This window comes from Myotis brandtii, unplaced genomic scaffold (assembly GCF_000412655.1).
Source record: "Myotis brandtii unplaced genomic scaffold, ASM41265v1 scaffold329, whole genome shotgun sequence".
NCBI classification, from domain to species: Eukaryota; Metazoa; Chordata; class Mammalia; order Chiroptera; family Vespertilionidae; genus Myotis; species Myotis brandtii.
In genome coordinates, this window is record NW_005362676.1 from 1,420,060 (window position 1) to 1,427,410 (window position 7,351).

Here is a 7,351-nt window from a genome sequence, read left to right on the forward strand (position 1 = left end):
GTAAACATCATTACATAAAAGGGTACGGTCTTTTTTTTTTTTTTTTTTTTATTCATTTCAAACAGGCCGGATCCGGCCCGCGGGCCGTAGTTTGCCCACGGCTGCACTAGAACATAGCATACATAAAACTTTAAAATGTTATGTATGCTAAGTGAAAAAAAGCCAGTCACAACTAAGATGTCTTTTAATAGAAACACACATAAAACAAGATGATGTACTAACTGATGGATGGGCAAGCTATGACCAGAGGCTGGAAGGAGACTAGCTCTGCCTATTGGCCAAGAATAATGTTTCAGTACTTGCTAGTACGTAGAGTGTTTCTGCTATATTATAGAACAGGAAGGGAATTTACTATACGCATGTAATATCTGTCATTTTAGTCAGAAAGTAATTTGTTTTTAGAATGCAATGAAAAATATATACTTACAGATAATAAAATTAATGGATTATGCAATAGGAATATGAACAATTTTATGAAGAGCTTATTTATGGCAAAGAAAATTAAAGAGCAAAGAAACAGGAAAAGATGCTACTCTAATTACCAATGGGAAGAAAGCAATTGTGTTCACAAGAATCATTTTTTACACATGAGATTGATGACATTTTTGTAAATTTGATAAATGTACCCAAGTATTGGATAATTTGTGATTTCTTTTAAGTGGTGGAAAGGGAAAGTAATTGGATTTTTAGGGAGTGTTTCCTGTGGGTCTACTCTAGGGACTATATTGATTACAGGGGTGAGGAAACTTTTTTTCTGTCAAGGGCCATTTGGGTATTTATAACATCATTTGAGGGCCATACAAAATGGAATGAAATTATTGACCATTAGGCTGCTGCAATTTGGTCAAACCTTTAAATGACCCCTATGCCTTGGGAGGGCCAGACCAAATGATTTTGGGGGCCTTATATGGACCTCAGGCAGGACGTTCCCCACCTGTGGATCAGAGGATCACTTTAAGAAATGGCTGGCACTCACCAAAAACTCAATGAATATTATTAAATGAATCTTAGGTATTGTTGAGCATCTGTCTACTGTGATAGCATTTATGTTTTATTGATTTTATTTTTACTTTAGAGAGAAAGGGAGAGGAAGAGAGACATAGAAACATCAATGGAGAAAGAGAATCACTGAATTGCTGCCTCCTGCAAGCCCCACACTGGGGATCGAGCCTGCAAGGTGGCCATATACCCTGACCTGGTCGCTCAAGCACTGAGCCACGCCAGCAAAATAGCATTTATGTTTTAGATGCATCTTTCAGACAGTTGTTTTCAGAAGCAAAGCCTGGATGTTGTAGAGAGCATGAAGCGAATGCAGAAGGACAGGTACCAGCAGCTGTAGGCCCTACTCTGAGAGGGCCTTTCCTGTTAGACAAGACAACTTCATCTGCCAGAAGCCGGTCCATCCTTGCTGCTTGACACAGTCGCTGCAGGGAAGAAACATCTGCACAGCATATGTTTCAAGGGACCTGGCCTATATGGCATACTGTTCTTAATATGTTTGCTCCCCTTCTTAGCGCTATGTGTTTTAACCAGGGTCACCTCTCCGAGAAAGGTTGTTTCCCCAGGTGGGAATTTTTCCCTGGAGTTAGTATTGTTGTTATTATTATTATTATTATTATTAAAAGAAAAAGAGCATCTAATACAGTGATTCTAATCCCTATTACAAGTACTGCCTTCCTTTAAAACAAACATTTTGGTTTTTTACGATCTTGTAAAAAATGCATAGATAACCTACCTATATACATAATTTCAAAAAAGTTAGTATGCTTTAAATATAACATAAAGAAGAAAGAAGAGCCTGGCTGGTGTGGCTCAGTGGTTGAGCATCGACCCATGAACCAGGAGGTCACGGTTCGATTCCCGGTCAGGGCACAGGCCCGGGTTGCAGGCTCGATCCCCAGTAGGGGTGTGCAGGAGGCAGCCAATCCATGGTTCTCTCTCAACATTGATGCTGCTATCTCTATCCCTCTTTCTTCCTATCTGAGATCAATAAAAATATTTTTTTTTAAAAAAAGAAGAAATGAAATTATAATACATGAACAAATCAGGGTGTGGTTTGTTGTTTTGGGGTTTTTTTTTTGCATCAACATATACCATCATACTCTCATACATGGCCTGATCCGAGTGTGTTCTATTGAGGGTTCAAATACTCCAAGCAGCGTTGTTAATGGAGTTGTTGCAAAGGGGAACAATTCTCCATGGAGTTGTTGCAAACAAAATGCAACGGAGTGTTTTCTAAGTGTGTGTGCTAATTGCATTCCTGGAAAATTCAGTGCCCACTGAAATGTGCAAATAGTTCTTTCTGATTAGATGTAAAACACAGTGTTATGAATGCAGATCATCGCAGATTCCTCCTAACAACAATGTCTGGCAGGATCTTTTGAAGTTGTGTGGGCGGTGGGGCAACTCATTGCCTGGCAGGGTTGCCCCCCCAGGCCTTGTCTAGTGCCCTTGCCCTTGGCCTTGCCCTCTAAATGCCGGTAATGTCTTCCCATTAGAGTGATGACCCCACCATCATATTTCCAAAGCCTCCCCTTGTGAACACCATCTACTACGTGCCAGGCACTCCACTAAATTCTCAATAAATATCCTTGATGATTTATTTATTATCCCCCCCATCCAACAGGCATCACAGACCCTCCTACATGCTAGAAACCGGGCTGGCCTTTGTATATACAGTTGTGAACAAGATAGTCAATGAGCTCAAGTGTTGAGCGTCGACCAGGAACCAAGAGGTCACCGGTTCGTTTCCCGGTCAGGGCACATGCCCGGGTTGGGGGCTCGATTCCCTGTGTGGGGCGTGCAGGAGGCAGCCGATGAATGATTCTCTCTCATCATTGATGTTACATCTTTTTCCCTCTCCCTTCCTCTCTAAAATCAATAAAAACATATTTTCCAAAAAAAAATAGAATCTGAGAATTTTGTAGTAAAAGGGAAATCGTTTGTCCTCACGTTAAAGCTGGAGAAAGAAAGACTCAGAGAAATTACAGCCCTTGAATTCAGGCACAGAACCTCCCCACGGAGGAAACAGTTGCCCTTCTAGAAGGAAGCTCTGAAAGAGTTCATGGACTGCACCGTCGGATGGGTAACGGAGAAGTGTTTCTGTGCCTGGGGCAAGTTCCGACTGCCCCTCCAATTTGCCCGCCTAATTTGCCAAACCCTGGGCAAACCAACCTGCAATTAGAGTTGTATTTTTAAATGGTCTAAGTTTTATGTGGCACTCGCTCCCCCGCCCCCCGCCGCCCCCATTGCACAGTCTCGCCAAAATGCTGTTATTTACACAGAGGAAATCCAAAGAGTGGGTTTGAAATTACAAGTCACATTCGAAGTCAGAAAAAGGAAGTGGGTTCTCGCGGGCCACCTCCGGGCTGCAGGCTACGCAGCTGTCCCAACCTCAGGACGCCACAGCGGCCAGCACCCAGGTGCCCCTGAAACGCAAGGACTCCTGCTTCTGGTGTCTCCCAGGGCAGGCTCTTTGGATGGGGCTGATGGAGAGGAAGTTTGGTCCTCAGCTCCATTATCATTTGAACATCAGAAATAGCCTGGCCGGCGTGGCTCAGTGGTTGAGCATCCACCTATGAACCAGGAGGTCATGGTTTGATTCCCGGTCAGGGCACATGCCCAGGATCCCCAGTAGGGGGCGTGCAGGAGGCAGCCAATCCATGATTCTCTCTCATCATTGATGTTTCTCTCTCTCCTTCTCCCTCCCTCTCTGAAATCAATAAAAATATATTTTTTAAAAAAAATAAATGTCAGAAATCGTCACATTGCCTTCACTGGTGCAACGTCCCTGACCCACCCCCACTGCAGCGCGTGACATTTTATCTGTTCTAGAAACGGCAGGAGACAGATCCCTCTGGGATTCACGCGCCTCTGCTGGGATTTTCACACCATTCGCCATGTTAACATGAAGCAACAGCTGGGTTGAAGACAGCTGATAAAAATAGCAACCTCACCCTGCAAGCTAACTGCATGGAAAAGCGGGGAACCAAGTTTTTAATGACTACTTTTATCTTTTTCTTTTTATAAACATTATTTTATAGCTGATAGTATTACAGACGTCTCCCATTCCCCCTCCCCCCATTCCTCCCCTCCTCCCAGCCCCTCCCCCTCCCCACCCCGAGGCAGTTACTTTTTTCTGATATGTTATATCTCTGATGTGTTGTTATGTTGGTTGTTTTTTAAATATGTTTTTTATTGATTTCAGAGGAGAAGGGAGAGGCCCCGAGGCATTACTTTTTTCTGATATGTTATATCTCTGATGTGTTGTTATGTTGGTTGTTTTTTAAATATGTTTTTTATTGATTTCAGAGGAGAAGGGAGAGGGAGGGAGGGATAGACACATCAATGATGAGAGAGAATCATGGATCGGCTGCCTCCTGCACGCCCCCTACTGGGGATCGAGCCTGCAACCAGGGCATGTGCCCTGACCGGGAATGGAACCGTGACCTCTTGGTTCCTAGGTCGATCGATGCTCAGCCACTGAGTCACGCTGGTCAGACAGAATGTTGTTTTTGTGTGTGCATTTCTTTTAAACATCCACTTTTTCAGAAAGAGCAACGTGAGTTTATCTTCCCCCTACGTGGTGTCTCCGCAAAGGTGGAGAGAGGCGGGCCTCTCCTGCGTTTCCCTGCTCCCCACTTGCGGGCATCTGGCACCCCTGACTGTTAACGGGAGCCTCACGGGGTATCCTCTGGACAGCTGAGTTCACGGTCGGGACGCTGGTCCTCAAGGTTGCTCTGTGTTCCTGCAGGAACTTCCTGCTCTTACTCCATCTTTCCATCCATTAGCGTGGAGCTTGCAACTGAACATCCTGACATAACATAGCTGAGATGTTTGGCAGCCGCGCTAACCAGATTCAAGCGTTTCCTCCAGACGATGCCGAATTTTCATATCCTCGCGAATGCTCGCCACCTTCTTTTAATAACTTGAAAAAACAAGCTTCTCTCGGGAACTGTATGGCTCCAGTATTTCCCCAAGCCCAGCGTTCACTGCATTTAGAGGGATGTGAGGTGTGTGTATATTTATAGAGTCCTGGGTGTACCTCGGTGGGTGAGACTTCGGCCTCTAACTTATAAAAAGGCAGCAGTGTGAATGGATCTTAGAGAGATGTTATTCGAAGTCTAGTATTTTCTTCATCAGATCTTATTTTTCTCCGTCTCAGCTATTTGGTTATTTCACCACAAAATTCAATTTCTTTAAAAAGGGTATATTCACTAACTCTGAGCTGTGGGGTTTGAAAAAAGCCTTTTAACCAAAAAAAAAAAAAAAAAAAAAAAAAAAGAAGAAAATGTACAAAGGGGAGGTGGTAAAGTGAGGGTTTCCTTCCTTCCTTTCCTCCACAGTGAAAAAAAAAATGTCTTACTATTTACAGTTATCTTAGGAGAAAAAAATTTTAATGGAAAATTAGTGTAAACTTCTAGCTACTTAGACAACTGGAACTTTTAACCATTCTTGTTAAGATGCAAAAAAAAAAAAAAAAGGGAGCGTGCCAAATGCAATGAGAGAAAGAATCATTGATCGGCTGCCTCCTGCACGCCCCACACTGGGGATGGAGCCTGCATCCGAGCCGGGCGTGTGCCCTGACCGGGAATCCAACCGTGACCTCCTGGTTCATAGGTCAGCGTTCAACCACTGACCACACTGGCGGGGCTCTCCTGTGCTCTTTACCTTGGCCTCTCTGTGGGGTGGGCTTCTCTGTCTGGACCGCTTCTCCAGGCGGCAGCAAAGGGGTGCCTGGCCTCAGGGTTCCCCTGCCCTTCAGCTTCCAGAACAGAGAGGGGGCTCTCCCATCTCTCCCCTCATGGCCACCTCTCCACTTTGCAAAGTCATGTGCGGGTTCTGTCATGGGCCCACTCCCTGTAGCCAGAGGCCAATGAAGCGCTGTGATTGGCCCAGATTTGGTCACGAACCCACCCCCCTGGCCAATCCCTGCGGCCAGGGGCAGGTGAAGCGCTATGATTGGCTCAGCTTTGGCCACGTTCCCATCTATGGAGAAAGGGAGTGACAGAGCCTTCTGCCCAGTGCCGGGCAGGCAGATGTGCTGGGCAGGTGTGAGCAGCACAGGTGTGCTGTGCTGTCCACATCTCTTTACCATGGTCTGGCACTGACTCGCTCCGTCAGAACTCAGCTGGAAGCAGCCAGGCTCCCCCCTGTTGAGGGGCATTTTAAGATCTCCGCAGGGGGAGGCCATTTGCATCGAGTACATAAATGACGTGATTCATTTGACTTGCTTTGATTTCGTGTTTCATTGCACTTGAAATTTCAAATAATAGTGAAGAAGGGCACACACGGTTTACATTTGTCTAAACGGGGCACAGGTTAGAAATATCTCAGAGACAGCATTTCAACAACGTGAGCTTCTCCAACCGCCTCAGCAGCCGTGGAATCTACTCCTGTTTGCACAGAGGCTGTGGCCCTCGTTCTGTGTGGGGTGAATGGAGGGTCTGATCTAAAGTGGTCAGGGCCTCCGGCGTGGCTGTGTGGTGCAGCATTGACCTATGAACCAAGAGGTCATGGTTGGATTCCCGGTCAGGGCACATGCCCGCGATTCGGGCTCCAGCCCAAATAGGGGGCGAGCAGGAGGCAGCTCCCACAGTGGCCCCGTTCGGTCCCTCTGGCATCCCGGGCAGAGGCAGCCTCCCGGGCTCCTTGTCATAGACGCACCACCCTCCTGAAGGCGAGCATCTTGGCAACTTGCTCGGACCCTCCCCCAAGGTGCCTCCACGTTCGCTGCGTGGCTAACAGTCCGCCCTGTGTGCGTCCAAGTGCAGAGACGATGGATGAGATGGTGCTGGCAGAGCTGAGCGTGATGAAGACACTCCTTTCGGTTCTGAAACCTTATTAGGATACCGAGCGTTCCTTCCATCCAGGGTCCGCTGGGAAAACGACCAGCCTGTTTCCATTTCCTGCCCAGAGCTGGCTCTCGGCACAAAGCCGTGGGGGTCACGTGACCCCGGGCAAGACCCCCTTCTCCGGCCACGCCGACTGCACTGCAAAACAGCCCCGGTGCTGCTGACCTGCGGGGCCTCAGTGAGGCGCAGGCAATGACCACGTCACGCGTCTGGCCCCGCGCCTGGCACGCAGGCCGGGCCGAGTGCGTGCAGCTCGCGCTTTAAAGGGAAGCGCAAACATCTGCCAACTTGTTTCCGTCTTATTTATTTATTTATATCTTTATACCCTTCGCTGGGAGGCCTCGCTTTGCTCAGCTCTCTGGACGCCGGCCAAGCTAAATTAACGCTTTTATCTTCGGGCCCCTGCAGCTGGCAGCCGTCCCTGCAGGTCCCTGAGGCACTGGAGTTTAGGCTCAGCCGCGGCCTGGGCCGTCCAGGCTGTCCTCTGGGGTGGGGGA